This window comes from Schistocerca nitens, chromosome 1 (genome assembly GCF_023898315.1).
Source record: "Schistocerca nitens isolate TAMUIC-IGC-003100 chromosome 1, iqSchNite1.1, whole genome shotgun sequence".
In the NCBI taxonomy this organism is placed as follows: domain Eukaryota; kingdom Metazoa; phylum Arthropoda; class Insecta; order Orthoptera; family Acrididae; genus Schistocerca; species Schistocerca nitens.
In genome coordinates this window covers 705,940,534-705,953,268 of record NC_064614.1, presented here as the reverse complement: position 1 = coordinate 705,953,268, position 12,735 = coordinate 705,940,534, and the positions used below count along the sequence as shown (strand labels likewise).

At 37.8% G+C, this 12,735-nt stretch overlaps 1 protein-coding gene across 1 annotated transcript in view; it reads left to right on the top strand.

The window, feature by feature from the left end:
* The window catches only part of LOC126259732 (uncharacterized), a 217,540-nt gene that overhangs the window by 75,558 nt on the left and 129,247 nt on the right, over positions 1-12,735 (top strand). The gene's annotated exons all lie outside the window — the stretch shown is intronic.

The window sequence follows — 12,735 nt, the reverse complement described above, 5'->3', positions numbered from 1 at the left end:
TCCCAAAAATGATGTGATCAACTGCTGTGCGAGTGAAAGAAAGCATTAATAAAGAATTAATTAAGAATTACATGCTTTTGAAACAATGGTAGAAATTGACTCTTGATGCTCTGGTCCATATGATACAGAGAGCTATATTGCCAAGTATTCTAAAGCAATCGATATGTCTCTAAATTCTTACTTAAAAGTACACTTTTTGTTATAATTTTATTCTTAATAATACACTAAAATTATTTTAAATACAGGGTGTTTCAAAAAGGACTTTACAACTTTAAAAATCCATATAAATTTATTGAAATAAGATATAAAGTTCGGATTAGAGTTATTTTGTAGGAAAGAACATCAAGTTTTTTTTATTAAGTTCAGGTAGAGAAGCCGGCACAGGAGGTACAAACACACTATCCTTGATGAATCCCCATAAAAAAATTGAGTGGTTTCGGGACTGGGGAATGTGGGGGCCACGCAATTGGTGCATGACGGCAAATTCATTGACCTGGAAAGCGGTCACTGAGAAAATCCCAGACATCAGTCTGGTGGTGGGTGGTTCATCATCTTGCATGAAGTAAACATTTTGTTCTTGGTCATCCTAATTGATCTGTGGTATCACAAATTGTTGTAACATGTCTAGGTACACTATCCCGTTGATGGTTCTCTCAGAGAAAAAAAGGGGCCGTACACTTTGGTCTTGCTCAGTGCACAAAAAACATTCAATTTAGGACTATCACAAACATGTTGCAATGTTTAGTGCAGACTTTCACTGCCTCAAACCCTGCCACTTAATTGAAAAGTCGACTCGTCAGAGAAGATTATTTTGTTCAAGAAATGTTCATCCTCATGTAATCGATTTAACATATCCACACAGAAGTACTTGCAAGCAGTTTTATCAGTGTCTTTTATTGCTGCTACGATCATCTGTTTGTACAGATTCAAATGCAAATGGTTTCACAACACACGCCAAACAATCATATGTGGGATTTGCAGTTTGTGAGACACATGCAGGGTTGATTTTATAGAGTTGTTGACAAAACTTTGTCTCACTTGCTTAGTGACATCGTCAGATGTGCTTGGACGACCTGATGATTTCTCATGTCTTACCGAGCACCCTCTTTCTGCAAACCATTTATGCCACTCATAAATTGTAGGCCTACTAGGAGGATCTTTAGTGTACTTGCAAGGGAACCTCCCCATCACACCCACCTCAGATTTAGTTATAAATTGGCACAGTGCATAGGCCTTGATAAACTGAACACAGATCAATTGAGAAAACAGGAGGAAGTTGTGTGGAACTGTGAAAAAATAAGCAAAATACACAAACTGAGTAGTCCATGGGCAACATAGGCAACATCATGCAGAATGTGAGCTCAGGAGCGCTGTGGTCCCGTGGTAGCGTGAGCAGCTGCGGAACGAGAGGTCCTTGGTTCAAGTCTTCCCTCGAGTGAAAATTTTACTTTCTTTATTTTTGCATAGTTATTATCTGTCCGTTCGTTTATTGACGTCTCTGTTCACTGTATAAGTTTAGTGTCTGTGGTTGTGACCGCATCGCAAAACCGTGCGATTAGTAGACGAAAGGACGTGCCTCTCCAATGGGAACCGAAAACATTTGATCGCCAGGTCATAGGTCAACCGATTCCTCCACAGGAAAACACGTCTGATATATTCTATACGACACTGGTGACGGCATGTGCGTCACATGACAGGAATATGTTGTCGACCCACCTAGCTTGTACACTTGGCGAATGGGTTAAAAGATTCTTCTACCTTGCCCGATTTAGGTTTTCTTGTGGATCTGATAATCACTCCCAAAAAAGTGATGAAAACATAAGAGTTTGTCACATAAAGTGAAAATAAAAAATTAAACTTTTTACTCTATGGAAGATTTGAACCAAGGACCTTTCGTTCCGCAGCTGCTCACGCTACCACGAGACCACAGCGCTTCTGCGTTCCCAGTGTTCTTGATGTTGCTTATCTTCTCATGAACTATTCAGTTTGTATATTTTGCTTATTTTTTCACAGTTCCACACAATTTCTTCCTGTTTTCTCAATTGATCTGTGTTCAGTTTTTCAAGGCCTATCCACTGTGCCAACTTATAACTAAATCTGAGGGGGGTGCGATGGGGAGGTTCCCTTGTTAGTACAGAAATTACGCTGCACTGTTGTAGCCGACTTCAATTCTTCAAACCAAAACACACCGCTAGCACGCTCTGGTCCAGTGAAGGCAGCCATCTCTAACGCAACTGCCGCTAGCACCCCTTACGGTGAGATTCAGTATTATTGAACTATGCGAGACAAAACTTGATGTATTTCACTACAAATTGACGCTACAATCACCTCTGTAGGTACTGTGAATTAATTTATATGGCTTTTCAAAGTTGTAAAGTACATTTTGAAACACCCTGTAGTTATAGAGAACCGCTTTCAGTATACCTATAGTCCCTAAGGCTGCATCCTATATGAGTAACAAAATCATGTAACAGTTTGTGAGCTCTAGATGTGCAACATAATGGCTACAAGCAGCAGCATCAGTTGACATGGTTACGTGTCCTGTATGTAAGTGACAAATTCCTGCTACTAAGTGAACCAATCAGCTGACTGTAATTTTGCTAAGAAATGGATGAATGTTGTTTCTTGGGAGTAAAGCAGCATAAATAGCCTGTATTAGAAAAAATCAGGGGAAAAAGGGGTGCTATATGCAACATATACTTCATAGAGAATTGAAAGACAAGTGTATTTAAAAAATATAACCTGACCTCCATCACCTGCAGGAATAACTTCTTCTGCAGTATTCTTTTTTTTTTGTAAAAAAAGTAAATAGAAACAATATTTACTTGTTGCTCATTGCTTTGGCCACGATTATCCTTTCTTGATCAGACATAAATGAGTTATGGTAATTTTTCTGCTTCATGTTGCACATTTAGCGTCTCTTCAACAATTTTGATACAAAAATTTGTGCAACATCTTTAGACTTACTTTAAAAAAAATTTCAGGACTGAACCAACTTTCCGGCTTAACTTTATTGCACTTATTACAGTGATAAGATTCAAACTCACAGAATTCAAACAATGTGTGTTGTAGAGGGTGGCAGGCAATGCTTTTAACATCACTGGCATTTTATTTCCTGAAAGTGTTGCACACTGTTGGTGGCTTCTGTAGCTTATGTATTGTATTTTTATTGGTCCTGTTATCTACAAAAGCAGTTTATGCATAAGAAATTGGAAAAGTCAATTTATGTGCATACAGGTGAAGGTGATTTCTTTGCGTAATACTCATTTAAAATTACAAATACTATGCTTCACACATTTAAATATTAGCTGAGAAACCAGCATTGCTCAGTTATGTATTTATTCCAGCCTTCTATTAGTCCATCTTCTCATCTCCCCCCCCCCCTCTTTGTCCATCTCCTCCTCTCCCCTCCCTCTTGTCCATCTCTGCCTCCCCCCTCCCTCTTGTCCATCTCTGCCTCCCCGTCTCTCTGTCCATCTCCTCCTCTCCCCACCCCCCTTTCGTCTTTTCATCTCCTCCTCCCCCTCTGTCTGTCCACCACTCTGACCCCTACTTCAAAGAGAGATTGGTGATTTTTACCCGCATGGTATTTTTTCCAGATAGTAAGTAAGATATGTACCAAGTGTGGTTGAAATTGATGCAGGGACTTATGAAGTGATGTTGAACATATGCATATGTAATGTATGTTGCACTACTATATGTCTGATTCTCTGCTGTTTTACACCATACTACTCCAAGGAGTATATTAAATTTTTCAGTGATATTCAGCCGTGTGGTCTGATCTTAGCTCCCGAAATATGCTAACAAAATTATTTGCTTGCTGCCATGCTCATTCTTGCAAACTGATTGACACACTTAACAGCAGAAATAAGAGACAGATGTTACTCCACACTTTTAAATTTATTTGTAATCAATTCAATACTGGAAATAAAAACCATCAGATCCTTTTCAAATGTTTTTATGTCATACATTCTCATCCACAACCCTGCCCCTAGCGGTAGAGGGGAATCTCATTCGCATATTATTTTTATACCATAAATAAGTCATGTACCTAACAAATTTGGTGTTCCGAGTTATGCTTTGTTGTCTGTCACCCCCCTTTTCAGTGCCATGCCTCTGGGATGTAGATAGTTCATAAACTCCTTAGAGCTTCTTTCCAGATGGAATCTTTAAAGAATCAAACTTGCCTATATAAAACAACTCTAACTTTTGATTACTTTGCAAATGAGTTATTGTATTAAATATTTGACTTTAAGTGTGCAGATGAGAAAAAGTTTTGAAAAAATTTGAAATTATATTAAAGTTTGTTGAAAGTTGCTAAGTGCTCTCATTATCAAACACTGGATGAGTATAGTCTGGGTAATTTGCTCTCTGTTTTAAGAACAGCTAGTTTTTCACACATCTTAGTGTTTATGACATAATATCTCCTGAACCATATGTCATACAATGATATAATTTTGTGGGGACATTCAGTGGTGTTTGTGGCTACAGCATGCAAAACTTGTTACGAATAGATTTGGTACTAAATGAGTAATACATTAAATCATCATGCTTGATGTGACAGTTTTCACACATTTCCATGTTTATGATGTTATATTTCCGGAACTGTGTGTTGTAAAATGATATAATTTTGCGGGCACATTTAGTGGTGTATGTGGATTCTATATGCAAAATGTGATGCAAACAGAGTTAGTGTAAAGAAGTAGTAAATTTAAACATCATTTTTGATGCGGCAGCTTCACTACACAAACAGCAAAAATGTGATAAGCGATAAACTTTTTTCCTTTCTTCATTTTTTGGGGGAGGCAAATGTATGAGAACCCTCATTTAAATTTAATTGTTACTGTACAAAAGAAACAGAAATGGTTCCATTACTGACCTCGGGGTGCATCAGATTTAATTACTCTCTACTCTGACAGGTGTTCAGAAATAATTTGAAGGTTGACAGTAGTGTGTTTGATGATCACTGCTTGCGTACCATTGCTCAAGAAGAACCCAACTGTTAGACAGACTTCGAATACCATACTTATCAATCTTATCATCCATCACATCAGAATCTTTTGATAAGTGAATAAATACTCCTATCGATTACTGTTTCTTGTTCATCAGGCAAATGCTGCTGTTGATTCTTGTCTCTTGTTCATCAGGCTTAGCATACAATTAAAGCACTCATAAGTGGCAGTAATTATTGATTGTTTATTTTTGAATCTTTGCTGTTCTTTGCACGTGATGTCCACCTCAGTAGCTCTGTGGTCAGTGCGGCAGAATGCTGTGCAAAGGGGCCCAGGTTCGATTCCCAGCTGGGTCCAAGATTTTCTCCACTCAGGAACTGGGTGTTTCATCATCTAATCCCCATTGACATGCAAGTTACCGAAGTGGTGTCAACTAAAAAGACTTGCACGAGGCGACCGGTCTAACTGACAGGAGGACCTTCGCCACACGACATTTCATTTCATTGCACATGATTTTGTTTTTATTTACAAATTCTATAAGTTTGTCATCCACAACTCTTTCTAGTATTTTTGAAATGCAAGAGTAAAGTGTGATAGTCCTTTAGTTATATGCATTATCTCTACGACCATTTTTTTAATAGATTGGGATTACCTTAGACATTTCCAATAAGTTGAAGAAAATGTGCACTTGAATTAAATGGTCACATAAGTGTGTAAATAGTTCAACTAGCTTTAGAGCACTCTTGTTTGAGATTGTTGCAGGGACACCATCAGTGTCTGCAGAGTAATAGTTTTTTAGTTCGTTTATTGCCTATATTGCTTTTGCCACTTCATTTGTTTGACAGTGATGATGTACGTAGACCTGCATGTACTTCTTTTATGTTTATTCAATTGAGTATTCTCATTTATGTTTGATCTTATCATATTATGTGCAACACCTGTAGAAGTTGTTATATAATGTGTTGGCAACATCTAAAGGGTTTATTACTTTTTTCTTTTCTTGTGAGAGAGTTATAATTTTACATGATGCTCAGTTTTGTGTGGTGGTGGTGGTGGTGGTGTGTGTGTGTGTGTGTGTGTGTGTGTGTGTTTTTTTTTTTTACACTCTACATGGCCTTCGTTTTATTTGTTGAATTATATTATGTATTTGTCAGTATACATTATTCTTTGCTACTCGTTTTACTTTTCTTAGAATTTTGGAGGTTTTTTTTTGCCATACACTTAATCAGCTGATGAGTTATTCAAGTTAGACATTTCATGTAGTAGCCTCTTCTTCTGGCATGAAGCCCATGTTCCCCTTGTGACCCTGTTGTTTGTTCTAGAGTTGCCTGTTATGGTTAGAGTTTTCTGTGGAAATGCAATTTGAAAATAATGGGCTAATACAACAGTAATGGTTGATATTTAGGGATATGACAGGAACAATCATGTGAAGCAAAAATCTTCGTATGGACATATACCTTATTTCAAATGGTTTCCAAATGGAACACATTTAGTGCACATTTGTTTTTAAGGTACTGGCATGCATGGCTGTCTCTCACCAACCTGATGTTTTGCTCTAGCCCAATTTACCTTGTTGCATGCATCAATGTCCTATGAACATGTGTATGGTGAATATTACATGTGGAAAACTTGTACCCATTTCATTTGCAGTGTGTCCACAATCTTCACATTGGCAACAGTGGCACATGACTTGAATTTTGCCACTGGTTAAATGACAGTCATCATTTGCTTCCATTAATACTATTCACTAATGATGCCACATTTATATAAAATGGAATCACAACACACGTAATAATCATTGATGGTCACAGCGATTATAAATGCTACAGTGGAAACCAATTTCCAAGTTCATTTTTCGATCAATGTTTGGTGCAGCATGATCAGTAACATATTGATAGGGCCAGTCATCTTAAACGAGCAACTGACAGTACAGAATTACTTGCATTTTGAAAAATATATTTGTTGAACACCTTGAGGACATTCCTTTGGCCATGTGCACCTCAACGTAATTCCATCATGGTGGAGCCCCTCCTCCTTTCACCAGACCTGGGGGAATGTCGTAACCTCACTTACACTAATTGGTCATGATAATGCAGTTAACTGGCCACCAAGGCCACCAGAACTTACGCCACTAGATTTTTGTTTATGGTGCTGGATGAAATCTGAAGTGTACAAATGTAAGGTGAATATGCCAGATGAACTGCTTGGGCACACCATGGGCACTGCTGTCCTCATTAGAGAATGTGTAGAGGCACATTGACAAGCAACATAACATGTGCTTCCAAGAGTGCATAAACGCACTGAAGCTGACCGTGGGATATTTGAACATTTGTTGCAAACTGCACAATAGCTGTAATGAGATGTGTATAATGCTTAAAGGTGAATATGTGATTGATATTTGTAAAATGTATGTTGTAAAGTTTACTAACTGTTGTACAATTGTAAATGTGATAACATATTGAAAAATACAGAAAATAAATAACAATGCACAGTAAATGTGTTCTATCTCGGAAACTGTTTGGAATAGGCCGTATGTCCATACGATGTTTTTTGCTTCAAATGATCATTGCTGTCGTACCCCAGAATATTAGCGATTCCTCCAGATACACCCTGTATATCAGTGAAGGTGTAAAATTATTCACTTAACCCATTAATTTTGTAAACATGTGACCACTTTTGTGTGTTTAATAAGCTGTTGAGGCAGTTCATGTTATTCTGACTATAGCATCTACATGTGGTTCTTAAAGACATGTTATTCCCAATACTGATTTTACTTTCTAGCTTAGTGTTTGAGCTAAAGCTCAATTGGAAATCTGAATGAAGTGCGGTATAAACTTTTCTTTAATAGGAACTGATATAAAGTGTTTAGCAAGTGTCTGTTACTCGGGTAGCAGCATTCACATCACCATATAAACTGTAGAATGAAGCAAAGTTCAAAAGGGCCTCTGTTTCTACATTTTATAAGGAAGTCAGTATTGAAGTGAAACCTGTATCTTCCTTTACCATAATTGCTCCTGTACCCTGCTTGCTATTGTTTTTGCAGTAATAGGTAGACAAAATGAATTTAGTTATTTTTGTACATTGAATTAATTCAGCCAGTCCTCAGAAATGTTGTAAATTTTGTCTGTTTTATTATTCATAGATTGTACATTATGATGATAAATTTTTAGATCAGGTGCATTTGTGGTTTGACAATTATGTACCATATTTTCCCTTCTGGGATTCGGGGAGGGGAGCCTTCCCCTGACCCAGGTGGCTTCATGGATTAATGACGAGGGCTGGTGAGCCAGCTAGCCTGAATGTTATTTTTAGGTGGCCTCCCACATCCAAATAGGTAAATGCCAGGCGGGTACCCACATTCCACTCAGATACACGGTGCATAAACATTTAGAAAACATTCTCATTCTTGGACATGACATGTACACAGGCAGATAGGGTGCATAAATTCTGTTCCAGAGGTAGTGACAGTGTCAGGAAGGGCATCCAGTCACCAGCTGTCACCAACACTGCCAAAACCCATACAACCGTATAACAATGCCAACACCGTAAAGAAATAGGAAAACCCAAGAAAGAAGAAGAAGAAGAAGACATACCTTTAGTGTAAATTCAAATCAGCAGTAGTGTTGCATTTTCTTATGTATTTTCTATTCGCATACCTGCCCATAGTTGTTTTTGGGCCTATAGTCTTGCTTTATTTTGGCACTTTAACGTAATTACTTATTACTTTCCATTTTCACTCATCCATCCATTAGTAGCTGCATTGTTACTGTATGTGTAGGTTTGAAATTCAGCTCACTAAGAGTGTTGTTTCTTAATTTTTTGCTTGCTTCTACTCACATACTGGTCCGTAATTGTCTGTCAGCTGTTTAGTCATGTTTTATGTGTTTCTCTGTTTGTGTATGCTTTCTTACTGGTACTTTTTTTTTCCATTCGTAGTATGAAAGAGGCAATTCATTGCAAAATGTACATTTTTCATCTTTCCTTGTTTGTCCAGCTGGAAATGGTGAGTATACATTTATTTGCCGTAGTGCAGTTTTGAAATTCACAGTCAGTCTCTTCCTACACACATTCATAGTAGTAATGATTTTTTTTTCCTATTGTGAATTCATAGACTTCATTATTCTGTTCAGGTCTTACGTATCATGTCTAATAGATACCAGATTAATTAATACATTCATTTTGTGTGTTAGTTTCAATATTTGTTCCAGAAAATCTGTTGTGTTCCTTCGAAACACACTCAGTGGCTTATTTATCTGTGTCATTTGAGCTATGATTTATGCACCAGAGTTTTTAATACTTTTCACAATGAATTGATTGTCAGTCTTTTACTGTAGTAATTTGCTACAATTTCTTCCGTGACTATCACTTGAATTTTCTCTATCTACATCTATATTTATGCTCTGCAAGCCACCTTGCGGTGTGTGGCACAGGCCACTTTCTGTACACATCTGCCCCCCCCCCCCTTTCCTGTTCTAGTTGTGAATGGGTCACAAGAAGAAGATTGTCCGCCACCGGTAGCTGAGTGCTCAGCGCGATGGACTGTCAATCCTACGGGCCCGAGTTCAATTCCCGGCTGGCTCAGAGATTTTCTCCGCTCAGGGACTGGATGTTGTGTTGTCCTAATCATCATCATTTCATCCCCATTGACGAGCAAGTCGCCGAAGTGGCGTCAAATCGAAAGACTTGCACCAGGCGAGCAGTCTACCCGATGGGAGGCCCTTGTCACACGCTTTTAAAAAAAAAAAAAAAAAAAAAAAGGGAAGAAGATTGCCAGTAAGCCTCCACGTGGGCTGGAATCTCTCTGATTTTATCTTTGTGATTGTTTTGCAAGACATATGAAGAAGGAAGCAATATTTTTCTTTGGAACATACACTCACAGAACTTCAACAGTAAACCACATTGTGATACAGAATGCATCTCTTGCAGCATCTGCCACTCGAGTTGGTTGATCATCTCCGTGACGCTTCCATGCATACTAAATGAACCTCTAATTAAATGTGCTGTTCTTCTTTGGAACTTCTCTGTTTCTTCTATCAGTCTTATCTCTACAGGTCCCATACTGATGAGCAATATTCAGCTATTGGTCGAATGAGGATTTGTAAACTACCTCCTTAGTAGACAGTCTACATTTCCTGAGTATTCTTCTGATAAATCTCAGTGTAGCATCCGCCTTTCCCACAGTTAGTTTTACGTGGTCATTCCACATCAAATTGCTCCATACTCATACTCCTAGGTATTTCATGAAAGTAACAGCTTCTAGTGATCGTTCTGCAATCGCTTAGTCATACAATACTGGGTCTTTCTGTCTATATATACACAATACATTATGTTTATTATGTTGTAGGTCAATTGCTACTCCCTGCACCAAGTGTCGATCCTGTGCATGTCCTCCTGCATTCTGCTACAATCTTCTAGCATTGCAGCATCTGTGAATACGGCAGCATCATCTACAAAAAGCCTTATGCAACTTCTGATGTTGTCTACTACATCACGTATATATAATCTGAAAAGTGACGGCCTATAACACTCCATTGGGATATGCCTGCACACACTTTACGTCTGAAGACTTCTCTCCATTGAGAACAACATGCTGTATTCTATTTGCCAGAAATTCTTCAGTCCAATCGCACAATTTTTTTATTTCATATGAAATCTCGTGTGGCTAGGGCCTCTCGTCGGGTAGACAAACTCATATATTTTGTTCATTAGATGACAGCGCAGAACTGTATTGAATGAAGTCGAAGAACACAGGATCTACTTGTGCATCAGTATCTGTCACCTTCTGGGTCTCTTGGACAAACAGAGTGAGCTGGAGAATTTTTGGCTTCCAGAAAGCTCATAATATTAGAGCATAAACTGTTTACCACAATTCTACAACAGGCTAATTCAGAGATACACGCTTATAGTTATGTGCACCTTTTCAATGACCCTCCTTGAAAATGGGAATGACCTGTGCTTTTTCTGATCATAAGGAACACTTTGCTCCTTCAGAGACCTACGGGACACTGTTATTAGAAGAGTTAGAAGAGGACAAGTTCTTTTGCACACTCTATGTACAGTCATGTTGGTATCTTGTCAAGTACAGTCGAAGCTGCTTTTCTATCCCACTTTTTTCAGTGTGGCCCTTTTTCCATTTGTGCGATGATTTGAAGGAGGTACTGCAGTGCGATCTTCCTCAGAAAATAAGTTCTGGAAAAAAACATTTGTTATTTTGTATCTTTGTGTATTGTCCTCAGTTTCAATGCTGTTACAGTCAAAGTGTGTCAGTATAGATCCCTTTGATCCATTTACTTATTTAACATAAGTCCAAAATTTCTTGGGATTATCTGTCAAGTCTGGTAGACAGAATTTTACTTCTGAATTCATTGAACACTTCACGTATGGCCCTCCTCGTACAATTTATTTATTTTGAGGCTTCAGCTATATTTAAATTTGCAGTGCAGCACTCTTTGATTTCGTAGCAGCTTTCTACTTTCTAACGTGGCTGTGAAATCACAGGAGGATCTTTTCCATCCCTCATAAATTTGCTCGACACGTACCTGTCTAAAGTGTATTGTATAGTGCTCTTCAACTTTGTTCAGTGATACTCAGCATTACTAGTGCTGGAGATTAAATTTTCATGCTGATTTCTCAGGTAATCTGAAATCCATTCATTGCCTTTGTTGCTAAGATAATGCTTTGTAATGGCCTTCTGAGCAGTGACTCCCTATTCTACACTGAGTCGGAAAGTTCTGATATGTTTGGCACCAGTAGATTTTAGATATTACCTTAATGAGTGGCTTTCCTTATTAACTGCTCAAGGTGATTGTCAGATAAGGCATTTAAAACAGTTTCACATGATTCCCTGTGTCTAATACTCACCCTAATCAATTGATCTCCCACTCTGTAGTTAATACAACATGACCAGGAAGTTTTCATGAAATATTCTCCAAGTTTCCCCTGTAGTTTTCCTGTCTTGTTGGTTATTTGTTGCCAGTCCACTGTACTTTTGTTTTCCAATATTCAGTGAATGATTCATTTCAGGAGCATCACAAATTTTTTATTGTAAATTTATTGTGAGTTGAAACTTGTTTTCCATTTTCTTTACTAGTTGTAGTTTTAGATCTAACAGATTGCATGTGTAACATGCATTATGAATTGAATTTTCCACTACAGATTGGTCAAAGTGACCTACTTGCACACCCATCTCCCTTACTTTATGCAATGCAACACTTCTTTTCCTGCACCTCTTTTATACTTTTGTTCTCGTATACAATTTTTGACCACTTGTCAGAAAAAGGCCAACATTTCTCACAGAAATTTCGATGTATGTCGTGTCGCAGGTGGTTCGCATTTTGGTGCTTGAAATTTATTAATATCCATTTTTAATGCACTGTTAATAAATTTTAGACTGGATACATATGCGATAAATTTTAGACTGGATACATATGCGTTTACTTTTGAAATCTCATTCTTAGAATATACATATGCTTTCTTTTTACTTGCAGTATTCACATTTTTTCAAGGAGATACATGAGCTACTTTTACACTGGCTGCCATCTTGCATCCATCCACATAGGATATAGACTAAGCTTTCTTAAAAAATACTGTACTCTTGTATTACAATAACTGCAGTTAATTGGCGGAAACAGAAAACAGAAATCCCTACAGGTTGCCAAAACAGTTCATGCACATTATATGAATATAGCACACACTTTCACTAAACATAATTCGAATAATATTTTATAGTTTCCACGTGGAAATTATAAAATATTATTCAAATTATGTTTAGTGAAGGTGTGTG